Source organism: Scyliorhinus canicula, chromosome 18 (assembly GCF_902713615.1).
Source record: "Scyliorhinus canicula chromosome 18, sScyCan1.1, whole genome shotgun sequence".
Classification (NCBI taxonomy): domain Eukaryota; kingdom Metazoa; phylum Chordata; class Chondrichthyes; order Carcharhiniformes; family Scyliorhinidae; genus Scyliorhinus; species Scyliorhinus canicula.
Genome location: NC_052163.1, coordinates 9,451,928 through 9,477,927, shown reverse-complemented (window position 1 = coordinate 9,477,927; position 26,000 = coordinate 9,451,928). Strand labels below are relative to the sequence as shown.

The window sequence follows — 26,000 nt, the reverse complement described above, 5'->3', positions numbered from 1 at the left end:
AGTGAAGTCCAGTGCAAACTGGAAGAACAGCACCTCATCTTCCGATGAGGCACGTTACCGCCTTCCGGACTTAACATTGAGTTCAACAACTTCAGACCCTCCTCTCCACCTTCACCCCATTTTTATTTCTATCAATTAATTTCCATTTCTTCCATCAATGCGTTTTCCCCTCATCATTGTCGCCCCCTTCCCCCACCCCACTTGGGCCATCTGTTCCCTGTTACTTATTGTCCTTTGACACTGCTTATCTTTGTTCTGTCATCGACACATTCTGATCTCTCAATGTGCCACCATCAGCATCCCTCTTAGCCTTGCTCACCCCCATTTACATTCCCTTTGTCTTTCTGTCCATGACATCTTTGTCGATCGCCACCCTTCTATCCAGACCCACTGCTCCAAGCGCATCCTTCCCCCCCCCCACCCCACAACAGTATAAATCTGACCCCAAGTTCAGTTCTCCCCAGCTTTGACAAAGTCATCCAGACTGAAAACGTTAGCTCCCTTCTCTCTCCACAGATGCTGTCAGACCTGCTGAGATTGTCCACTTTTATTTATTTGCTTCAGATTCCAGCATCCGCAGTAATTTTCTTTTATCTAATTGTGGTGAATCATAATGCATAATTCACACTGTTATCACACATATTGTACCATGCCTCTGTAAGCTCGGCACACGAGCAGTTGCGCAGCTCTGCCCCTAGGGGGAGGTGTACTGGGAATGTACGGAAGTTTGTACTGGGCTCCACCCTTGGCTCCGCCCATGACTCCTCCCCCCCCCACTGGTTGTATAAAGCTTGGCAGTCGGAGCCTGCCTGCCAGTTCATCTAGAGTTCATCTCGTCACAGGCAGGCTCTGTTGTAAGACGATTAAAACCACTGTTCACTTCTAACCACGTGTCGCGTGAATTGATGGTCTCATCACTAATTATTTATTACTTTGCATGAATCAACAATATGCTGCTCTGTTGGGAATATAAAAACAATGTCTTATTTTCCTGATATACTATTGAGGATTTCTTTTGTCTGTGCATGCTTTGCTTTGAACAGCAATCATGACATATATTTAATTATAGTGGAGTCAGATATACACGTGTAACTGCAACAACCTGCCTGTTAGAGTGTTTTAAATTTACTCCATGTGTGTAACAATTTCTTTGATTTGTGTGATCATCAGAAGCAGAGGTGAGAGTGAAACAGTTAACTAAAACTATCTGTATGATTCTATCACTGTCTGCAAATCCCCCCCCCCCCCCCCCCCGCCACCCCGGCTGAGCCCATTTCCTCTCCTGAAGGTTTTGTGTTATCATTAGATTAAATTTCGCTGTAGCTGTTTCCCTCTGGTGCCTCATCAGTCAATCATCATGACTGGGTGCTAGCAGATGATTTAGCTGTAGACCTCCTCCTGTCCTCATGCTGATAGGATTGGCTCAGTCGATAGGTTTCCCACCTACAAGTCACAAGACTGTGGGTTCAAAGACCCACTTCAGAGGTAAGGGGCGTGAGTTACCGGCCTTGTCACCCGACTTGGTGTTGCGATGAGGCCATTGAATCTTGCGAGCGGGCCTCTCGCGGGATTTGTGATGTCTTGCGCGATTCAACCAAACCTAGGGCAGCACGGTAGCATAGTGGTTAGCACAATCGCTTCACAGCTCCAGGGTCCCAGGTTCGATTCCGGCTTGGGTCACTGTCTGTGCGGAGTCTGCACATCCTCCCCGTGTGTGCGTGGGTTTCCTCCGGGCACTCCGGTTTCCTCCCACAGTCCAAAGATGTGCAGGTTAGGTGGATTGGACATGATAAATTGCCCATAGTGTCCAAAATTGCCCTTAGTGTTGGGTGGGGTTACTGGGTTATGGGGATAGGGTGGAGGTGTTAACCTTGGGTAGGGTGCTCTTTCCAAGAGCTGGTGCAGACTCGATGGGCCGAATGGCCTCCTTCTGCACTATAAATTCAATGAACTTGTGAAACACCGCGATCTGGACCTCGCTCTCACTGGGTGAGATCCAGATCGGCATATTTAAATGAGCCATTAGGCTCACTTGAATACACATGTGCCAGATTCCCCCGTCGCACAGGAACTAACGGCTTTCTCAGCGAGGCCTCAAACAGGCGCCGTTTGGTACTGGTCCACACAAACGTGGGCCAGATATAATGGCACCTGGGGCATCTTCCAGACCATTGGAGACCCCTGGGTGGTCAAGGACAGGGCAGGGTGGCACCCTGGCTCTCCTCTGGCACCTGGCCACTTTGGCACTGCCAGCCTTGCATGTTGCCCCTGCCAGCATGGCACCTTGGCACTGCTACCGTGTCACTACCTGGATGTCCAGGTGGCACTGCCAGGCTGGAGGGGCACTGCCAAGGGTGGCTGGGTGCCAGGGTGGCACAGCCAAGGGTCAGGGTCTGAGGTGGGCCATGCCCATGAAAGGGGTGATGAGGGGGTATGAAGGATGGGTATGAAGGGGCTTCATAAACGTTGGGGGGTGAAAAGCGGGTATCCTGAAAGGGGGGCCAAAATGGGGGGTGAATAGGTTGAAAAGGGGGGGCTTGAGTGACCCCATAGCGGGTGTCCTCACTTGGTGGGGGGGGGGGGCCTCGGGGAGGGCTGTAGGATAATACCCATGTGTGCAGGGACTGACATTGTCTGTGGGTAGGGGTGTGGGGAACCCTCAAGCACAGTTAGAGATTGGAGCACTCTTTCAAAATGGCGCCCTGATCTCTGAGGAGCTGGATTGGCCGGCAGGTTCAGCTTCCCACTGCTGAAAACATTTCAGAGTGTGGACTAGACCGGGGAAAAAGTCCCCAAGGCCCAAAAAGGTGACTAAGTGTGGGTGAATATCAGTGTGGATCTCACCCAAAAAGCCAATGGGAAACACCCAACCAAACGCAACCAAAATTACAGGGATAAATTTTTACTTGAATTCCATTCTGGAGCACAATATCTAGATTTACGTTTTTGTGCAGGAAGTGCTACAAACCCATCTGTTCTTCTGAGCAGACGTAAGAAATCATGAACGTATCTTGAATAAGAGCAGTAGAAATCTCCCCTGTGTCCTGTCCAATATTTATCCTCAACTAACTTCATTAGAATAGATTATTTGGTCATTACCACATTGCTGTTAGCAAGACCTTACTGAATGTAAATTAGCTGCCACGTTTTCTACATTTCAACAGTAACTCCACTTCAAAAGTACTTAATTGACTAAAGCACATTGGGACATCCTAGGGGTTTGAATGGTGCTATATAAATGCTATATAAAAGTTTTGTTCTGTCTTTATTGCTACTGCCAACTAAGGGAGATACACATATGCAGCAAATCAGGAATGGGCGATATTTCAATGGGAGATGGAAGGGATGCACTGAATGCTTGCAGAGGGGAAATGAGTGTGATTGAGTCCACATCACTGCTGGTGCTGTGTGTGCTTTGGATTTACCTGCTGTTAGTCAATTTGCTTTTGATAAGGTTCCCCACGGTGGGTTATTGCAGAAAATACGGAGGCATGGGATTCAGGGTGATTTAGCAGTTTGGATCAGAAATTGGCTAGCTGGAAGAAGACAGAGGGTGGTGGTTGATGGGAAATGTTCAGACTGGAGTCCAGTTACTAGTGGTGTACCACAAGGATCTGTTTTGGGGCCGTTGCTGTTTGTAATTTTTATAAATGACCTGGAGGAGGGCGTAGAAGGATGGGTGAGTAAATTTGCAGATGACACTAAAGTCGGTGGCGTTGTGGACAGTGCAGAAGGATGTTACAGGTTACAGAGGGACATAGATAAGCTGCAGAGCTGGGCTGAGAGGTGGCCAATTTCTGATCCAAACTGCTAAATCACCCTGAATCCCATGCCTCCATATTTTCTACAATAGCCAATCATGGGGAACCTTATCAAATGCTTTACTGGAATTCATATACACCACACCAACTGCTTTACCCTTGTCCACCTGTTTGGTCACCTTCTGAAAGAACTCAATAAGGTTTGTGAGGCATGACCTGTTTGTCATTTTTATAAATGACCTGGAGGAGGGCGTAGAAGGATGGGTGAGTAAATTTTCAGATGACACTAAAGTCGGTGGAGTTGTGGACAGTGCGGAAGGATGTTGCAAGTTACAGAGGGATATAGATAAGCTGCAGAGCTGGGCTGAGAGGTGGCAAATGGAATTTAATGCAGAAAAGTTTGAGGTGATTCATTTTGGAAGGAATAACAGGAATACAGAGTACTGGGCTAATGGTAATATTCTTGGTAGTGTGGATGAGCAGAGAGATCTTGGTGTCCATGTACATAGATCCCTGAAAGTTGCCACCTAGGTTGATAGGGATGTTAAGAAGGCGTACGGTGTGTTAGCTTTTATTAGTAGAGGGATTGAGTTTCGGAGCCATGAGGTCATGTTGCAGCTGTACAAAACTCTGGTGCGGCCGCATTTGGAGTATTGTGTGCAGTTCTGGTCGCCACATTATAGGAAGGATGAGGAAGCATTGGAAAGGGTGAAGAGGAGATTTACCAGGATGTTGCCTGGTATGGAAGGAAGATCTTATGAGGGAAGGCTGAGGGACTTGAGGCTGTTTTCATTAGAGAGAAGAAGGTTAGGAGGTGACTTAATTGAGGCATACAAGATGATCAGAGGATTAGATAGGGTGGACAGTGAGAGCCTTTTTCCTCGGATGGTGATGTCTAGCACGAGGGGACATAGCTTTAAATTGAGGGGAGATAGATATAGGACAGATGTCAGAGGTAGGTTCTTTACTCAGAGAGTAGTAAGGGAGTGGAATGCCCTGCCTGCAACAGTAGTGGACTCGCCAACATTAAGGGCATTTAAATGGTCATTGGATAAACATATGGATGATAAGGGAATAGTGTAGATGGGCTTTAGAGTGGTTTCACAGGTCGGCGCAACATCGAGGGCCGAAGGGCCTGTACTGCGCTGTAATGTTCTATGTTCTATGGAATGAATGTACTTTTAATTGCCGACAAACAGGAAGCTTCTAAAACAGAACACATGCAATACCAGCCAATGAGAGGCTAATAGTAAATCTGAAGTAATAAGGCTCAACATACAAAAGAATACATGACCACCCCCCTTCCACATATCCAGCTATATTCAATAAAATCAATTCAAGGAGGTTGGACATCATTGGTGATTAATCTTTGACCTGTTACATGGCCTGGATTCTGATTCTTGTCCAGAACTTTGCAGCCACTGCATGCAGCCTAAAATCCCAACGGTGTCAGGTGTGACAAATGCAGAATTTTAAGCATCTTGGATTATAAATATTTGCCAATTTAAGGGTTAAAAGCCTGGGCTAGAGTGTGTTTGACTGCAGTAGTATCTTTGTAAAAATTAATCTTGTTTTGCAAGACCAGAAGGTTTTAGGAGCCAGAGGTGAAATTGACCATTGGAAAAGCCTGGGCCAGTTGGAGTTAAAGGCAGAAGCTGAGGTATGTCTAAAGGAAGTCAAAATACTTCCTAGTCAAAAGCTTAGTCGGGATATGTTTAAACATTTCAAGCATTGCCAAGATTTGATGAGAAAGATGTGGAAGCCTTTTTCATCTCATTGGAGAAAGTGGCTTAACAATTAAATTGGCCAAAGGCCATGTGGGTATGATCATAGAATCCCTCCTGTGCAGGAGTTCATTCAGCCTATTGAGTATGCACTGACCCTCCGAAAGAGCACCCCACCTAGGCCCACAACTCCACTGCATCCCCACCGAACCTTTTGGACACTAAGGAGCAATTTAACATGGTCAATCCATGGGGTGGCACAATGGTTAGCACTGCTGCCTCACGGCACCAAGGACCAGGGTTCGATCCCAGCCCCTTGTCACTGTCCGTGTGGAGTTTGGACATTCTTCCCATGTCTGTGTGGGTGAGACAGATGTGCAGAGTAAGTGGATAGGCCACGCTAAATTGCCCCCCAAAAATACATGGTCAATCCACTTAACCTGTATAGCTTTGGACTGTGGAAAGTAACCGGAGAACCTGGAGAAAACCCATGCTGACATAGGGAGAACGTGCAAACTCCACACAGACAGTTACCCAATTGAACCTGGGTCCCTGGCGCTGTGAGGCAGCAGTGCTAACCATTGTTCCTCTGTGCCGCTATGGTAGTGTTTGTTCAAACAAAGATGGTGGGTAAAGATAGTGAAGTGTTTGAATCACTATCAGGGGAGGCATCTAGGGAGTTGTAGAGGAGTTAACCAAATATTTTATTAGATATAGACTACCAAAAGAATTTAAATCAGGGATCCAATTTTATGTTGACGTTATTTAAGGAAGTTATAGATAGCTCAGGAATAAATCGATTTAACTTGATGGCTTGTCATCTGGAATCACAAGGGGCATTAGAAAGTTGGCATCAAACTCTAAAGACTTTGTTGAGGGCCCATAGTCAAGATTATCAAGAGGATTTAGATAAAGCAAGATTTAATAGGCCGTATCAAATTGAAATAAAATTGAGTGAGTGATTATTTGATAAGAATGCCAGACATAAGCAAAATTTCACAGAGTGTGTCATGTTAATATGCTCAAAAGGTATTTTGATAGAGAAGAAAAGAAGTGTTAGTCATTGAAACTCAGAGAGAAAAGATAAATCCTGATGATTCTGAATTTGAGATTCCTCAAATTAAATTGGATAATGAGGAAGTAGTAAGAAATTGGGATAAATTATTGATTTACGTTCCGGAGGAAAATCAAAATGACCTAAAAGAGTTATCACAGTCACATACAGCTGTATGTGGGAATACATTGGGAAGTACAAAAGTAATTCTGCATGATGTTATTCCCATTAAAGAACATCCATACAGACTAAATCCACTAAAGTTAGCGCAGGTACAAAAGCTGTTTAGCACACTGGGATAAATCGCTGGCTTTGAAAGCAGACCAAGGCAGGCCAGCAGCACGGTTCGATTCCCGTAACAGCCTCCCCGAACAGGCGCCGGAATGTGGCGACTAGGGGCTTTCACAGTAACTTAATTGAAGCCTACTCGTGACAATAAGCGATTTTCATTTCAAAGGAGAATGGCAGCACGCTTAAGGAGGACATCAATGAAGTGAGTCGCAGCGATTGGAGCTCACCAATTGCCCTGGTACCAAAATTGGATTGTACACAATGATTGTGTTTGGCTAGAGAAAGGTCAATGCAGTTACAAAGTCAGATTCGTATCCTATTCCTCGTTTGGAAGACTGTGTTGAAAAGATGGGACAAGCAAATTTTATTACCAGACTTGACTTACTTAAAGGATATTGGCAAGTACCTTTATCAGGCAGGGCAAGGAAAGATTTGTGATGCCAGTAGTCTGAATCAATTTAAAGTCATGCCATTTGGAATGAAGCATGTGCCAGCAACATTCCAAAGATTAACCAAAGTGGTCATTTCTGGACTAACCAATTGTGCCTTGTACACTGACGATCAGTCAAACGCGATAGGAACATTAGGAACTGATATATCTTCAATTCACAGTGAGGCAGAGAGAGCGAGTGAATAGTAAGCTGTATTAGTCATGAACTTGCCTAGCCAGAATCAGTAGTACAGATGAATGCCGCCCACAAGAGGCCGGCCTATATATGACCCCGGTGTGGGCGGAGCCAGAAGCGGAGCCATACCGGGGTTACAGTACAGTACCTGGAAGCAGTTCATATCACCACTTCCAGGTCAGAGGTCATGGTATCATGCATGCTTTATGGTGAATACATTCACCACAGGAACATTTAAAATAATTATTCAATCATCTACAGGAAGCTGGATTGGTGATAAATTTGGCTCAAAATGAATTTGCGAAAGCTCAAGTTACATTCTTAGGACATAGAATTGGACATGGTCAGATGGACTCACGGAACGTGAAAATTAAAGTTGTTGGACAGTTTCCAACACTATCAACGATGACGGAGGTTCTGCGATGTCTGAACATGAGTGGTTTAGGCCACAAATAAAGCAAAAGATACACCGTAGGGAACTGTAATATCCTCGTTATTCCTGAGGGGTTTCTCTTATCTTTCTTGAAATGCGAGAGTTGGACACATTGTCAGATCACTGGATTGAAGGATAACGCTCAGTGCTTTTGCTTCTATAAGTGACAATTGATGGTAAATGTCCATTTTCCCATGTCCAGCGAGTTGCTGCTTCTTGCAAACTGCTGCTGCATTTTGTGAGCCACCTGGATATGAAGCTGTAGGCTCTGAGCCAAAGGCATTTGTAAAATCTGATTTGTGTGTTGAAGCAGTAGCCATGAGTTGCTGGAAAGAGTATCATTTTATTAAATATGTAACATAAATGAACTTGCAGTAGCTTCAGATGTCTGATATTGTGAAACCCTTTCGTGGGACATGGGAACCGCTGGGTAGGCCTCCACTGTTGGCCATTCCTAATCGCCAGTGAGAAAGCGGTGCTGTCGTGAACTGCACACACACCACACATCTACACCAAATGTACGTGGAGCAGCACGGTAGCACAGTGGTTAACACAGTTGCTTCACAGCTCCAGGATCCCAGGTTCGATTCTCAGCTTGGGTGGCTGTCAGTGTGGAGTCTAAACGTTCTCCCCATGTCTACGTGGGTTTCCTCCGGGTGCTCCAGTTTCCTCCCACAGTCCAAAGATGGCAGGTTAGGTGGATTGGCCAGGCTAAATTGCCCTGTGTCCAAAAAGGTTAGGTGGGGTTACTGGGTTACGGGGATAGGTTGGAAGTGTGAGCTTAAGCGGGGCGCTCTTTCCAAGGGCCGGTGCAGACTCAATGGGCCGACTGGCCTCCTTCTGCACTGTAAATTCTATGATTCTATGTCAAAGTTAGTTCAATACTGGACAATCGTGGCACATTCACTGCACTGTAGAACTGTGGATGAGGCACTACTCTGTGATATGCCTCAGCACAGCAAGAACAACTTGCTTTTATGCAAGTGTCCTTAATGTAGTAAACCATCCAACTGTGCTTTTCAGGAGACTTAACTAATAAAATCTGAGAGGGAGACATATAAAGAGATTTTAGGGCAGGTGGTTAAAAGTTTGGTCAGAGAGGTAGATTTTACAGAACATGCATCAGTCATTCTTCAGTGGATAGAATTATTGCTTCTGAATTAAAGGATTGTAGGGTCTGACTCTTATTCCAGACTTTTGAGGACAGAAATCTCGGCTGACAGAGCAGTGTCAGTACTGAGCAAATGCTGCACTGTCAGAAGGGCAAGATACAGCACACCACCTCTTCCCCAACTAATATTTGATGCCTATTTCCACATCTCTCCAGCATTATGGGGCATTTATCACTTTAAAAATGCCATATATAAATGCAACAAGTCCCACTCTCGGACATGATGGTCATGGAAGGTGCATGCATAATATGACCAAAATGGTTGATGATCAGCCTGGAGATCCTTCCAACATGCCTGATGGTAGGGGCTAAGAACAGCAGAATTTCCTGCCCAGCTGTACTGCAGAAGGTAACAGCAAACCGCTGGAGTACTTTGCCAAGCATAATCACAGACTGATCCAATGCAAGACAATGGTCACTCATACTCTCTCAAGGAATTGTACCTCCAGCAGGAGGATGTAAATGCAAATTACTGTTGTGTAAGACAAAGTTGTGAATGCATCGCTTACTGCCTTGTGTAGGTTCATTTACCAAACCCAAGGAGTTAGCTCTTGTGTTGCTCCTCAGGAAACCTAAAATCTCAGACAACAATGTCAGAACATATTACCTGGAGATGATTTACTCCTATATCTTGGATTTGGTGGTTACCTTGATAGAATTTCATGAGCCACACTTCATAATACTTTCAACTGCTCTTTCCTGTGTTTCTCCCATTTCTTCTCCTTTGTATTTATCCAATTTCATTGTGAAAGTCACTATGCAATCAGTTTTTAACCATTCTATCAGGCGGCATATTCCAAATCCTAACCATTCATCGCACAGCACACCTGGGTCTGGTGAGGCACTGATGTTTTCAGCATTTGAGCTGATATGTGGTACCTGCCACAAGCCGAACCATGACACCTGTACTGATGGAACTGGAACAAGGCACATGTGAACAGGAGGAGACCATTCGACCCATCAAAACTGCACTGCTACTTCTGTGTATGAACTCAATTTCTTTGCTCTTGCTCCATATCCCTTCACACTCTTCCTCAACAAAATTCTCTCAATCTCGGTCTTGAAACCACTAATTGCCCCCCCAACATTTGCAACCTTTTGGGGAGAGTGTTCTGGATTTACACTACCCTTTAGATGAAAAGGCGTTCAGATTTTGGTTCTAAATGGCCCTGGGGTAATTTTAAAATCCTGTCCCCTTCTTCTTGATTCCTCCACCAGAGGAAATAATTACTTTGTATCATCCCTATTCAATCCCTCTCACATTTTAAGCACCTTCATCAGATCAATCCTTATCTCCTAAAGTCATGCGAAGACCAGACAGGTGTCTACAAAACAGGCCAGAAAGGGGGTGGGGCATTCTTTGGCCTCAGTGCTCCTGGCTATGGTAAGAGTGTAACCGGCACATTTTATGCATTAAAATCTACCCTGTTAATGGGCTGCCTGGCTAGTGGATGGGACGAACATTGAGAAATGGATTCCATTATGATAGCTGTACGAAGTCAATAATTAAATATGATTTCTGCCCATTTTCAGTGAGTGTTTCAATGTCACTCTGACCTGCAATTAGAAAATTGTGGCACCAAGTGAATGAAACTCTTGCATCACGGCAAAGATAAACGAGAGTTGGAGAGGCAAAGAGATTTAGTGAGGGTTAAAATAGTATCCCAAGGGCAGCATGGTGGCACAGTGGTTAGCATTGCTGCCTCACGGCGCCGAGGTCCCAGGTTCGATCCTGGCTCTGGGTCACTGTCCGTGTGGAGTTTGCACATTCTCCCCGTGTTTGCGTGGGTTTCGCCCCCACAACCTAAAGATGTGCAGGGTAGGTGGATTGGCCACGCTAAATTGCCCCTTAATTGGAAAACATTAATTGGGTACTCTAAATTTTAAAAAAAAGTACCCAAATGAGGAGAAAAGCAAGACTTCCACCTATATTACACCCTTCACAACCCCAGGAAAACTTATTGGAAGTGCAGTGTCTCCTGTTGAGAAAGAGAATGTTCTCTGCCTAACACACACAGCCTCTGTGTAGATTTCTCAATAGCTTGGTTTAGAGATTTACAGACAGTGATGAGTTTGAGCAGGGGTCAGATCTGAAATGGACTGCTTGAAAGGGTGATGGGAACAGATTATTTAGTAAATGTATAGAAAGAGCAGGGGTGTGAAATTAATCCTTCAGCGTTTTTCAAAGAGCTGATGAGCTATAAAATTCTCATCATTTGTTTTAAAATCCATCCATGGCTTCAGCCCACCCGATCGCCACAACACTGCCATACAACCCTCCGAGATCTGAGCACCTTCAATTGGGTGGCACAGTAGCACTGTGGTAAGCACTGTAGCTTCACAGCGCCAGGGACCTGGGTTTGATTCCTGGCTTAGGTCACTATCTGTGTGGAGTCTGCACGTTCTCCCCGTCTCTGCGTGGGTTTCCTCCGGGCGCTCCAGTTTCCTCCCAAAAATCCGGAAAGACATGCTTGTTAGGTGAATTGGACATTCTGAATTCTCCCTATGTACCGAAACAGGCACCGGAACGTGGTGACTAGGGGATTTTCACAACAACTTAATTGCAGTGTTAATGTAAGCCTGCTTGTGACAATAAAAATTATTATTGTTATTAAATGCTGATCTTTTACGCATTCCCTACTTTTGTTGCTCCGCACCCGAGTCATCCCTCTAGCTGCTTTACCCCCAAACTCTGAAACTCCCTCGCTTTGCCTCTCTCATCCTTTAAGATGTTCCTTAAAATGTTCCTTTTAATGCAAACTTTTGGTTGCTGGTCCAACTATCTCTAGAAGTGGTTTGGTATCAAATTTTGTTTGATAACGCTCATGGGAAGCATCTTGAAGGTGCTGCATAAATGAAAGTTGTTTTATGATTCCACGATACATTTCTGACACCTGTAGATATTGTAAGATTGTCACTAAGGGATTGAGGAGCAACCTTTTCCACTCAGTGATGAGAATATGGAACTCACTATCCTAGATAGAGAAATACAGCACAGAACAGGCCCTTCGGCCCACGATGTTGTGCCAAACTTTTGTCCTAGGTTAATCATATAATTTTGGACACTAAGGGCAATTTTTCATGGCCAGTCCACCCAACCTGCACATCTTTGGACTGTGGGAGGAAACCGGAGCACCCGGAGGAAACCCACGCACACATGGGGAGGATGTGCAGACTCCACACAGACAGTGACCCAAGTCGAAATCGAACTTGGGACCCTGGTGCTGTGAAGCAATTGTGCTATCCACAATGCTACCGTGCTGCCCTTAAGAAGAAGTTAATCTACACTCCATTATTCTACCCTAATCCATGTACCTATCTAATAGCCGCTTGAAGGTCCCTAACGTTTACGACTCAACTACTTCCACAGGCAGTGCATTCCATGCCCCCACTACTCTCTGGGTAAAGAACCTACCTCTGACATCCCTCTATATCTTCCACCATTTATCTTAAATTTATGTCCCCTTGTAATGGTGTGTTCCACCCGGGGAAAAAGTCTCTGACTGTCTACTCTATCTATTCCCCTGATCATCTTATAAACCTCTATCAAGTCGCCCCTCATCCTTCTCCGTTCTAATGCGAAAAGGCCTAGCCCCCTCAACCTTTCCTTGTATGACCTACTCTCCATTCCAGGCAACATCCTGGTAAATCTCCTTTGCACCTTTTCCAAAGCTTCCACATCCTTCCTAAAATGAGGCGACCAGAACTGCACACAGTACTCCAAATGTGGCCTGAGCAAGGTTTTGTACAGCTGCATCATCACCTCACGGCTCTTAAATTCAATCCCTCTGCTAATGAACGGTAGCACACCATAGGCCTTCTTCACAGCTCTATCCACTTGAGTGGCAACTTTCAAAGATCTATGAACAAAGACCCCAAGATCTCTCTGCTCCTCCACATTGCCAAGAACCCTACCGTTAACCCTGTATTCCGCATTCATATTTGTCCTTCCAAAATGGACAACCTCACACTTGTCAGGGTTAAACTCCATCTGCCACTTCTCAGCCCAGCTCTGCATCCTATCTATGTCTCTTTGAAGCCGACAACACCCCTCCTCACTATCCACAACTCCACCAATCTTTGTATCATCTGCAAATTTACTGACCCACCCTTCAACTCCCTCATCCTAGTCGTTAATGAAAATCACAAACAGCAGAGGACCCAGAACTGATCCCTGCGGTACGCCACTGATAACTGGGCTCCAGGCTGAATATTTGCCATCCACCACCACTCTCTGTCTTCTATCGGTTAGCCAGTTTGTTATCCAACTGGCCAAATTATCCACTATCCCATGCAGGGTAGCATGGTGGTTAGCATAAATGCTTCACAGCTCCAGGGTCCCAGGTTCGATTCCCGGCTGGGTCACTGTCTGTGTGGAGTCTGCACGTCCTCCCCCTGTGTGTGTGGGTTTCCTCCGGGTGCTCCGGTTTCCTCCCACAGTCCAAAGATGTGCGGGTTAGGTGGATTGGCCATGCTAAATTGCCCGTAGTGTCCTATTAAAAGTAAGGTTAAGGGGGGGGGGTTGTTGGGTTACGGGTATAGGGTGGATACGTGGGTTTGAGTAGGGTGATCATGGCTCGGCACAACATTGAGGGCCGAAGGGCCTGTTCTGTGCTGTACTGTTCTATGTCTATGTCTATGCCTCCTTACTTTCTGCACAAGCCTACAATGGGGAACCTTATCAAATGCCTTACTAAAATCCATGTACACTACATCCACTGCTTTACCTTCATCCACATGCTTGGTCACCTCCTCAAAGAAGTCAATAAGACTTGTAAGGCAAGACCTACCCCTCACAAATCCGTGCTGACTATCCCTAATCAAGCAGTGTCTTTCCAGATGCTCAGAAATCCTATCCCTCAGTACCCTTTCCATTACTTTGCCTACCACCGAAGTAAGACTAACTGGCCTGTAATTCCCAGGGTTATGCCTATTCCCTGTTTTGAACAGGGGCACGACATTCGCCACTCTCCAATCCTCTGGTACCACCCCTGTTGACAGCGAGGACGAAAAGATCATTGCCAACGGCTCTGCAATTTCATTTCTTGCTTCCCATAGAATCCTTGGATATATCCCGTCAGGCCCGGGGGACTTGTCTATCCTCAAGTTTTTCAAAACGCGCAACACATCTTCCTTCCTGACAAGTATGTCCTCGAGCTTATCAGTCTGTTTCACACTGTCCTCTCCAACAATATGGCCCCTCTCATTTGTAAATACTGAAGAAAAATACTTGTTCAAGACATCTCCTATCTCTTCAGACTCAATACACAATCTCCCGCTACTGTCCTTGATCGGACCTACCCTCGCTCTAGTCATTCTCATATTTCTCACATATGTGTAAAAGGCCTTGGGGTTTTCCTTGATCCTACCTGCCAAAGATTTTTCATGCCCTCTCTTAGCTCTCCTAATCCCTTTCTTCAGTTCCCTCCTGGCTATCTTATATCCCTCAAGCGCCCTGTCTGAACCTTGTTTCTTCAGCCTTACATAAGTCTCCTTCTTTCTCTTAACAAGACATTCAACCTCTCTTGTCAACCATGGTTCCCTCACTCGACCATCTCTTCCCTGCCTGACAGGGACATACATATCAAAGACACGCAGTACCTGTTCCTTGAACAAGTTCCACATTTCACTTGTGTCCTTCCCTGACAGCCTATGTTCCCAACTTCTGCACTTCAATTCTTGTCTGACAGCATTGTATTTACCCTTCCCCCAATTGTAAACCTTGCCCTGTTGCACACACCTATCCCTCTCCATAACTAAAGTGAAAGTCACAGAATTGTGGTCACTACCTCCAAAATGCTCCCCCACTAACAAATCTATCATCTGCCCTGGTTCATTACCAAGTACTAAATCCAATATGGCCTCCCCTCTGGTCGGACAATCTACATACTGTGTTAGAAAAGCTTCCTGGACACACTGCGCAAACACTACCCCATCCAAACTATTTGATGTAAAGAGTTTCCACTCAATGTTTGGGAAGTTGAAGTCACCCATGACTACTACCCTGTGACTTCTGCATCTTTCCAAAATCTGTTTCCCAATCTGTTCCTCCACATCTCTGCTGCTATTGGGGGGCCTATAGAAAACTCCCAACAAGGTGACTGCTCCTTTCCTATTTCTGACTTCAACCCATATTACCTCAGTAGGCAGATCCCCCTCGAACTGCCTTTCTGCATCTGTTATACTATCTCTAATTAACAATGCCACCCCCCACCTCTTTTATCATCCTCCCTAATCTTGTTGAAACATCTATAACCAGGGACCTCCAACAACCATTTCTGCCCCTCTTCTATCCAAGTTTCCGTGATGGCCACCACATCGTAGTCCCAAGTACCGATCCATGCCTTAAGTTCACCCACCTTATTCCTGATGCTTCTTGCATTAAAGTATACACACTTCAACCCATCTCCTTGCCTGCAAGTACTCTCCTTTGTCAGTGCTACCTTCCCCACTGCATCATTACGTGCTTTGGCGTCCTGAATATCGGCTACCTTAGTTGCTGGACTCCAGATCCGGTTCCCATTCCCCAGCCAAATTAGTTTAAACCCTCCCGAAGAGTACTAGAAAACCTCCCCCTCAGGATATTGGTGCCCCTCTGGTTCGGATGCAACCCGTCCTGCTTGTACAGGTCCCACCTTCCCCAGAATGCGCTCCAATTATCCAAATACCTGAAGCCCTCCCTCCTACACCATTCCTGCAGCCACATGTTCAACTGCACTCGCAGTTCCTAGCCTCGCTATCACGTGGCACCGGCAGCAAACCAGAGATGCCAACTCTGTCTGTCCTGGCCTTTAACTTCCAGCCTAACTCCCTAAACTTGTTTATTACCTCCACACCCTTTTTCCTACCTACGTCGTTGGTACCAATGTGCACCACGACTTCTGGCTGCTCACCCTCCTCCTTCAGGATCCTGAAGACACGATCCGAGATATCCCTGGCCCTGGCACCCGGGAGGCAACATACCTTTCGGGAGTCTCACTCGCGACCACAGAATCTCCTATATATTCCCCTAACCATTGAATCTCCTATTACTATTGCTTTTCTATTCTCCCCCCTTCCCTTCTGAGCCCCAGAACCAGACTCAGTGCCAGAGACCTGACCGCTGGGGCCTTCCCCCGGTAGGTCATCCATCCCCCCCCCCCCCCCCAAACAGCATCCAAAACGGTATACTTGTTTTGAAGGGGAACGGCCACGAGGGACCCCTGCACTGTCTGCCTGTTAGTTTTCTTTCCCCTGACTGTAACCCAGCTACTCTTGTCCAGTACCTTGGGTGTGGCTACCTCCCTGTAACTCTTCTCGATAACCCCCTCTGCCTCCCGGATGATCTGTACTTCATCTAGCTCCAGCTCCAGTTCCTTAACACGGTCTCTGAGGAGCTGGAGTTGGGTGCACTTCCCGCAGGTATAGTCAGCGGGGACACCAGTGGTATCCCTCACCACCCACATCCTACAGGAGGAGCATGCAACTACCCTAGCCTCCATCCCCTCTTACTTTACAGAATTAGCTGCCCCGTGGACCAACTGGACCTCCGCCCTCCGACTCTGCTTCCAGTCAGTTGTACTGTAAACTCCTGGCTCCCTTCACGCTCTTTGATATAGGAAATGAAATGTAAGGAGCACCTTACTCCCTCCTCACCTAACTCCCTCAGTCACCAAACTCTCACTGTAGCACTCAAATGCACCAAGTTTTACTCCCTCAGTCACCAAACTCTCACTGTAGCACTCAAATGCACCAAGTTTTACTCCCTCAGTCACCAAACTCTCACTGTAGCACTCAAATGCCACAAGCTCAGCACTCCCTCAGTCACCAAACTCTCACTGTAGCACTCAAATGCCACAAACTCAGCACTCCCTCAGTCACCAAACTCTCACTGTAGCACTCAAATGCCACAAGCTCAGCACTCCCTCAGTCACCAAACTCTCACTGTAGCACTCAAATGCCACAAACTCAGCACTCCAGTGCAAACAAAGTCTGCACTGTAACTAGCTCAGAATTATACTGTGACTCTAGCCTCTGAAAACTGGCCTAATCCAATTAACTAATTAACAAGCTCCAGCTGCAAGTAAGTACAAGTAGAACCTTGTTTAAAGCTGATTCAAAATTCACCTTCTTATAAACCAAACAGCAACTTTTAAGTTAATTAACTAAATAAAAGAAATACTAGACTTTAAATAAAAATGAACCCTTATACTCCCTCAGTCACCAAACTCTCACTGTAGCACTCAAATGCAACAAGCTCAGCACTCAGTGCAAACAAAGTCTGCACTGTAACTAGCTCCTATTTATACTGTGACTCTAGCCTCATGTGGAATAGTTAATGTAATCAGGATGAACACATTTATGGGGAAGATAGATAAATACATGAAGGAGAATGGAATAGATAAGGTCAACTGGAAGGAGGCTAATATGGAGCATAAACTTTGATATTGACCAGTTGGGTTAGTTGATGGTATATTAATTATATTTCATTGTATACAGGTAGTGGACAGTACCTCAAGATTAACGTGTGGAAATGGGCAAGAAGGTGCCTGCTTGCAATATGAATCCATGCAAATAAATGTTTATAAAGTGTGGAAAGATTGGTTCCAGTGCTACCCTCCACCACATTGCTTTCAGGAGAGTAACGGGGCTGAATTGTTCTTGTTCTAGGGTGTAATTTCCATTTAGTTTTACAAATGACTTGCTTCTCTGCTGAAAATTCCACGTCAGCCCAAGTTCCTAGAATATAAAGGTTGGATTTAACCTTTACCCTCTCCAGCTGACTCTGACTCCCATTACCCCCTCCAACTGACTCCCTTTACCCCCTCCAACTGACTCCCTTTACCCCCTCCAGCTGACTCCCTTTACCCCCTCCAACTGTCTCGGACACCCATTACCCCCTCCAGCTGACTCCCTTTACCCCCTCCAACTGTCTCTGACTCCCTTTACCCCCTCCAGCTGACTCCCTTTACCCCCTCCAGCTGACTCCCTTTACCCCCCTCCAGCTGACTCCCTTTACCCCCCCCAGCTGACTCCCTTTACCCCCCCCAGCTGACTCCCTTTACCCCCTCCAACTGTCTGACTCCCTTTACCCCCTCCAGCTGACTCCCTTTACCCCCCTCCAGCTGTGTCCGACTCCCTTTACCCCCCTCCAGCTGTGTCCGACTCCCTTTACCCCCTCCAGCTGACTCCCTTTACCCCCTCCAGCTGACTCCCTTTACCCCCTCCAGCTGTGTCTCTGACTCCCTTTACCCTCTCCAGCTGTGTCTCTGACTCCCTTTACCCCCTCCAGCTGTGTCTCTGACTCCCGTTACCCCCTCCAGCTGTCTCTTACTCCCTTTACCCCCCTCCAGCTGTGTCTCTGACTCCCTTTACCCCTCCAGCTGTGTCTGACTCCCTTTACCCCCCTCCAGCTGTGTCCGACTCCCTTTACCCCCTCCAGCTGACTCCCTTTACTCCCTCCAGCTGTGTCTCTGACTCCCTTTACCCCCTCCAGCCGTGTCTCTGACTCCCTTTACCCCCTCCAGCCGTGTCTGACTCCCTTTACCCCCCTCCAGCTGTGTCCGACTCCCTTTACCCCCTCCAGCTGACTCCCTTTACCCCCTCCAGCTGACTCCTTTTACCCCCTCCAGCTGTGTCTCTGACTCCCTTTACCCCCTCCAGCTGTGTCTCTGACTCCCTTTACTCCCCTCCAGCTGTGTCTCTGACTCCCTTACTCCCCTCCAGCTGTGTCTCTGACTCCCTTTACCCCTCCAGCTGTGTCTCTGACTCCCTTTACCCCTCCAGCTGTATCCCTGACTCCCTTTACCCCTCCAGCTGTATCCAACTCCCTTAACACCCCCTCCAGCTGTCCGACTCCCTTTACCCCCTCCAGCTGACTCCCTTTACTCCCCTCCTTCTGTCTCTGACTCCCTTTACTCCCCTCCTTCTGTCTCTGACTCCCTTTACTCCCCTCCTTCTGTCTCTGACTCCCTTTACTCCCCTCCTTCTGTCTCTGACTCCCTTTACTCCCCTCCTTCTGTCTCTGACTCCCTTTACTCCCCTCCTTCTGTCTCTGACTCCCTTTACTCCCCTCCTTCTGTCTCTGACTCCCTTTACTCCCCTCCTTCTGTCTCTGACTCCCTTTACTCCCCTCCTTCTGTCTCTGACTCCCTTTACTCCCCCTCCTTCTGTCTCTGACTCCCTTTACTCCCCTCCTTCTGTCTCTGACTCCCTTTACTCCCCTCCTTCTGTCTCTGACTCCCTTTACTCCCCTCCTTCTGTCTCTGACTCCCTTTACTCCCCTCCTTCTGTCTCTGACTCCCTTTACTCCCCTCCTTCTGTCTCTGACTCCCTTTACTCCCCTCCTTCTGTCTCTGACTCCCTTTACTCCCCTCCTTCTGTCTCTGACTCCCTTTACTCCCCTCCTTCTGTCTCTGACTCCCTTTACTCCCCTCCTTCTGTCTCTGACTCCCTTTACTCCCCTCCTTCTGTCTCTGACTCCCTTTACTCCCCTCCTTCTGTCTCTGACTCCCTTTACTCCCCTCCTTCTGTCTCTGACTCCCTTTACTCCCCTCCTTCTGTCTCTGACTCCCTTTACTCCCCTCCTTCTGTCTCTGACTCCCTTTACTCCCCTCCTTCTGTCTCTGACTCCCTTTACTCCCCTCCTTCTGTCTCTGACTCCCTTTACTCCCCTCCTTCTGTCTCTGACTCCCTTTACTCCCCTCCTTCTGTCTCTGACTCCCTTTACTCCCCTCCTTCTGTCTCTGACTCCCTTTACTCCCCTCCTTCTGTCTCTGACTCCCTTTACTCCCCTCCTTCTGTCTCTGACTCCCTTTACTCCCCTCCTTCTGTCTCTGACTCCCTTTACTCCCCTCCTTCTGTCTCTGACTCCCTTTACTCCCCTCCTTCTGTCTCTGACTCCCTTTACTCCCCTCCTTCTGTCTCTGACTCCCTTTACTCCCCTCCTTCTGTCTCTGACTCCCTTTACTCCCCTCCTTCTGTCTCTGACTCCCTTTACTCCCCTCCTTCTGTCTCTGACTCCCTTTACTCCCCTCCTTCTGTCTCTGACTCCCTTTACTCCCCTCCTTCTGTCTCTGACTCCCTTTACTCCCCTCCTTCTGTCTCTGACTCCCTTTACTCCCCTCCTTCTGTCTCTGACTCCCTTTACTCCCCTCCTTCTGTCTCTGACTCCCTTTACTCCCCTCCTTCTGTCTCTGACTCCCTTTACTCCCCTCCTTCTGTCTCTGACTCCCTTTACTCCCCTCCTTCTGTCTCTGACTCCCTTTACTCCCCTCCTTCTGTCTCTGACTCCCTTTACTCCCCTCCAGCTGTGTCTCTGACTCCCTTTACTCCCCTCCATCTGACTCCCTTTACCCCCTCCAGCTGACTCCCTTTATCCCCTCCAGCTGACTCCCTTTATCCCCTCCAGCTGACTCACTTTACCCCCTCCAGCTGACTCACTTTACCCCCTCCAGCTGACTCACTTTACCCCTTCCAGCTGTCTCACTCTCTTTACCCCCTCCAGCTGTCTGACTCCATTTACCCCCTTCCAGCTGACTCCCTTTACCCCCCCCCCTCCAGCTGACTCTGACTCCCCTTACCCCCCTCCAGCTGTGTCTCTGACTCCCTTTACCTGCTGGGGTTCTTTGAGGGTGCGCTCCTTTGGAAGAGTTCGCGCAGACGCAGTGGGCCCATCCCCCACAATGCCTCGGGGGGACGCTGACAAGTGGATCCAAGATGGCGCAAAAGTAAAGGCAAAGGTAGGTGCGGAGTTGGGTTGGTGTCCGATCAGCCGCCGTCTCAGGTTAGGCCGCTCCCTTGAGGAATTTGGCGGTGGCGGGTAAGGTTTGAGGAGGGGTGGGGAGGAGGTAGGAGAGGCCGGCGGGGGGGGAGGGGCGCTGGTGCCTGGCTGGGCGCTGCTGAGGCTGTCAGTCTGTTGTTGTTTGAAGGGGAGGCGGTCGGGGGGAAGGGGCGGCCGGCGGGCGGGGGTCGGTGCTGTTGTGGCCGCCGCTGTGGCTCAGTCCAAGGCCCGGGACAGCGATCGCCACAGGCCCGGCTCCCTCCTCCTCTCCACAGTCGTCGCCGCCGAGTTTTGGGGAGGGAGCTCAGCTGTGGAAAGTGTAGGCCCAGCGCTTGTGGAGGCCGGAGTGTGGAGCGTGTAAACAAGCGGCGGGGGGGGGGGGGGGGGGGGGGGAGGGGGAAGGATCGCCCTGTTCTCCCCACATTCTGGACCCCTCAGTCTAAATGTCCTGGGAACCTACTGCATCTTTATTATTACAAAACTCCGTGTGTTACTCCAACGCGCCACTGTTGCTCTATATTTACCAGCTGGCTTTGCCAGAAGCTGCAAAATTCGAAAAGTAGAGTAAGCAACCTTTATTTTTATAAAACCTTTTTCCTTACGCTCGTGTTGTATTGTTAATAAAACCCACATATGTAGGCGAACTATTCCTCCATCTATTTTAGTCCAGTTACACGAACAATATTGTCTCAACACTTGTTTTGATGCGGGATTCCATTACTGCTGTATTACATCACTTACTGGCATCCGACAAGAACTTTTATCAGCTGAACTCACCTGATGTATATAGTGGTCACCACTAACAAAGGTTAAAACATGTTTGCAACCCTTCTTGAATTACCAGATATTACAATTTAAAAAATCTCATGCCCTCTCCAAAGTCCAAATCCTGAACTTTGTATTTTGTTTTACTCCTGGCTTTTGGATGTGTGAAATTATACTAATGAAAGTTTCTTCAAGTACATGAATTGGAGCCACAATATTCCAAGTGTCTTTTTTTTGTCCCTCAGCCATTTTGTTTTTAATTACATGCTACAATGCTCAAGAATGGAAAACCCTGGGAATATTTTCTCACATTTATCGGCATACTTTTAAGATGGATAGTTAGGGACTTCCAGTGGCAAAAATAATATGTTTCCTTCACACTCGTCAATCTCTAATCTCTACAGAGGTTGGGCAAAGTGATTAATCCCTCAGGCATCTTGTGTCCTTGCCTCCTAAAATTATCTTGCTCGGCATTGCCTTGCAATCATCGTCCTCTTGATCCTTGTCATTTTCTCTTTCTTTCTGCTCAATGTCCACTCAGTATCCATCACACTAAAGTGCTTTTGAGATGCCTGCATAATTTCTTATTGAAATAAAACTTAATGTATTAAGCTAATAAATGATGCAATAATTATTTTGGAAAGTGCCAGAATTTTCAACCAGAATCTCATTTCTGATAATTTGGTGATATAGTGATGGGAGTCCCCCCTAAAGTATAATTTCACCAACCTCTCCTCCTCCACCATCAACCCCCCCTCCATAAGATATAGGTTCAGAATTAGGCCATTTGGCCCATCGAGTCTGCTCCCTTATTAATCAAGAAATTCCCTTATTGACCATGAACACCAGACTTGTGCTTGAGGTGCTGTTACCTACAGGGCTACAGACCAAGAGCTGGAGATAACATAATAGACAATTTAGCCTCTTAAGCCTTCTTGTGTGACTATGGTTGACTATTTACTCTATAATTTCTCTGCTTCCAGAAAAACATTAATTAAGCCAGCTTGAATGGAAGTGTGCACATAAAGCTTAACATTATTGCGCTGTGTCATATAGCACCAATGTTCCACTGTGCTTGCTGCCACAGCTCAAGAATAAAGAAGACCAATTAGAATGTACCTACCTGCCACTCGAGCTGACATCAGCTAACCTCGCACACCCATGGTTGAATCTGGGACTTCCCTCATTCTGTTTGCCTTAGTACCACATTATGGCACTGGCTGAGCATATGTGTTCCAGACCCCCATTCCTTCAATACCTTTTTCCTTTTTCAAAATTTCCAAAGTAAACTTCCTGCTACATTATGCACTCGTGTGGCCATGCAGCAACTTGGAAGGTGCCTTGATGTTAAAACCATGCATTTGTGCAAAATAAATTAAAGGCACTCTGCATTGCAAAAGCTGGCTGCGTACAACAGTGACATTTTATTGGGAACATGTTCATTAACCATGCTGCCACTCCAATGATGCCATCCGTTTCTACTCTTCCCTTTTTGCTTCCTGTCCCCATTATTTAAAAAAAAACAAAACAAAATCACTGCACTGTGAAGTGCTCTGAAAACTCTTTTCTATAGTTTGTTTTAGTTTAAATGCCTGTTGAGTTGCTGTTCTGCACAATTGTATTTCTCAGTTAAATCCAATTTTAAAATCAAGCTTGTATCGATCAACTTGATTCATTAAAAAAAAATGTAAATTTAGGATACCCAATTCATTTCCAATTAAGGGGCAATTTAGCGTGGCCAATCCACCTACCCTGCGCATCTTTGGATTGTGGGGGTGAAGTCCACGCAAACATGGGGAGAATGTGCAAATTCCACACGGACAGTAACCCAGAGCTGGGATCGAACCTGCGACCTCAATGCCGAGAGGCAGCAGTGCTAACCACTGTGCCACCATGCTGCCCATGATCATATTGATTCACGAAACAGTATAGGAAATAGTTCCATTTGGTTTATTCTTTATGGTCAGTATTGCCTTTATTCATATAAGTAGCCCAGCAAAATTTTGGATTTGTTTTATTGTCACATGTACTGAGATATAATGAAAAGTATTGTTCTGCGTACCCATTCCATACATGAAAAAAAAACATAGGACATACATGTCCTATGTAAATACAGGCAAGGGCGAGCATTCGGAGTGTAGTACTACTCTGTAGAGAAGATGTGTGAAGAGATCAGTCCATAAGAGGCTCATTCAGGAGTCGGGTAGCAGTGGATAGAAGCAGTTTTTGAACCTGTTAGTGCATGTTCTCAGACTTGTATGTCTCCTGCACAATGGATCGAGTTGGAAGAATGAATAACACGGTTGGGAGGGGTCTTTGATTATGCTGCCCACTGTCCCAAGGCAGAGGGAGGTGGAGACAGTCAATGGACGCGAGGCACGCAAATCCGTAAAAAATGGTGAATGAAGCCAGAATACTCTGGTGATTTAATTCGATCCCTGAAAAATGTATTGGAGGAAGCAACAGCCATGTCAGATTTCACCCGAAGCCTGTCGCGTAGGACATGTTTCTGAAAAACATTTGTGTTTTGACATTCTCGGTGATGCACGGAACCAAGGAGAAGACAAGTGACAGTTTAAAGTATTAAAGATGGCTGGAACAATTGACTTCAACATAATAAATACCAGTTGAAATTTGAAGTTAATGGTTTGCTACGGTCTGTCACTTATAATTCCATAGGTTGAATTTAAGGAACACTCCACTATATCAAAAGTCTTGGGGAGGAAAAGAAAATGGGAGCTCCCTGTGATTGACATGCACACTGCCTGTTGTGCTAATTTCTCTAGACTCAAGTTCTATTTGTCATTTTGATGAGTAACTGATTTCAACTGGGAGTGCTATTGATTGCTGCATTTGGTCTTGGTGTTTATGGGTTAAGAAGGGGAAGCATCAGCCCAAATTCCTTTTTACTGCTGTTGAATTTCTTTGATAGGAAGGTACATTGTGAAGGAGGTCCAGTGAGAACTGGATTAGATTTGGCTTTGATAGCTTCTATGGTAAAATAGGAAATTAAAGAGGAAATCTGAAAAGAATTGCAAAAAAATTCAATGCATACAAGACCAGGACATCTCCATTTAATGGATGGGAGGTGTTTTAATATGTTCATTTGTAACTCTATGTATAAGTTTAGGTATATTGTTGTTTTGAACAGGGGGTGCTGTTTTGAATCTAGTGCAATTTATTATGTACAGTTTTTTTTTTTAGCATGGTTTGGACATTTCTTTTTAAATGCCTATTTTCTGATGGGACTAGAATATATTTTTCATTTGTTCTTTGTCTTCTAGTTCTTTGTCTTCTAGTTCTTTCGCTCTCTTCCTCCTCCACTTTGTCCTCCTTGCTGTGGCCAAGTGGCACATTTCAGCATATTATAGTTAAGAAAACTATCCTTGGAACGAATGGAAGCATTTTTCTTGTCACTTGGCTGATATTAAATGTCGCTCATTCATCTGGTTGTTTGATGATCTCTATTTATAGTGGTGGTAGAGACTGGGTATTCTTTCTCTTTTACCAATGTTCCTGCATTCAAATTAATAATCCTGCTGGTGGTGCTGACTGGTGTTTTTAGGGATGGGCACTCTTCTCTCCAATTCTGATATATCACATTATATATGCGGTGTGCCTTTGTGGAAACACATGCTCATAATATTCTGGTTAGTTTATCAAGATTTTGGTTATATGTTATATAGGGGCAGCACGGTAGCATAGTGCTTGGCACACTTGCTTCACAGCTCCAGGGTCCCAGGTTTGATTCCCGGCTGGGTCACTGTCTGCGTGGAGTCTGCATGTTCTCCCCATGTCTGCGTGGGTTTCCTCTGGGTGCTCTGGTTTCCTCCCACAGTCCAAAGATGTACGTGTTGGGTGGATTGGCCATGCTGAATTGCCATTGGTGTCCAAAAATGTTAAGCGGGGGTTATGGGGATAGGGTAGATACATAGGCTTCAGTAGGGTGCTCTTTGTAAGGGCTGGTGCAGACTCGATGGGCCGGATGGCCTCCTTCCGCACTGTAGATTCTATGATTCTATGTCTTCAATTTGGCTTTGGAAGGTAATATCTGCTACTATTTTAAATGTGATTCCCTCTTTCTCTACCACCGCTCCTCTCCCTTCTCCTCCCTGTCCCCTAATACCCTGATAATTGGCTCCTTACCGAAGTAAAGTTGATGAATGCTGGTAGCTGTTCAGTATTTTGTCCAAGTGATATCATTTTTGTGCTAGTTTTTATACTGTGTTGCAACAGGTAATTGGAGCACTGAGGGAATTGAAGTCAAACCCAAATGTCCACATGTGCGTTTCCATCAGGATTGTAGCATTCCGTGACAAGCCTTTCCTTTTTCTCAGCCCTCTTTCATCAGGAGTGCTGCAGTGAATTCCAATGCCCTTACAGCTATCCTGGTTGAGATTAGCCCTATCCTAGT

At 46.3% G+C, this 26,000-nt stretch overlaps 1 protein-coding gene across 2 annotated transcripts in view; it reads left to right on the top strand.

Annotated features, from left to right (window-relative positions):
- Positions 1–20,701: 20,701 nt before the first annotated feature.
- Positions 20,702–26,000, top strand: part of helz (helicase with zinc finger) — a 259,376-nt gene continuing 254,077 nt past the window's right edge. For both annotated transcript variants that reach the window (XM_038777996.1, XM_038777990.1), the window contains exon 1: positions 20,702–20,780. The gene's annotated coding sequence lies outside the window, so the exon portion shown is untranslated. The remainder of the gene's footprint in view (positions 20,781–26,000) is intronic.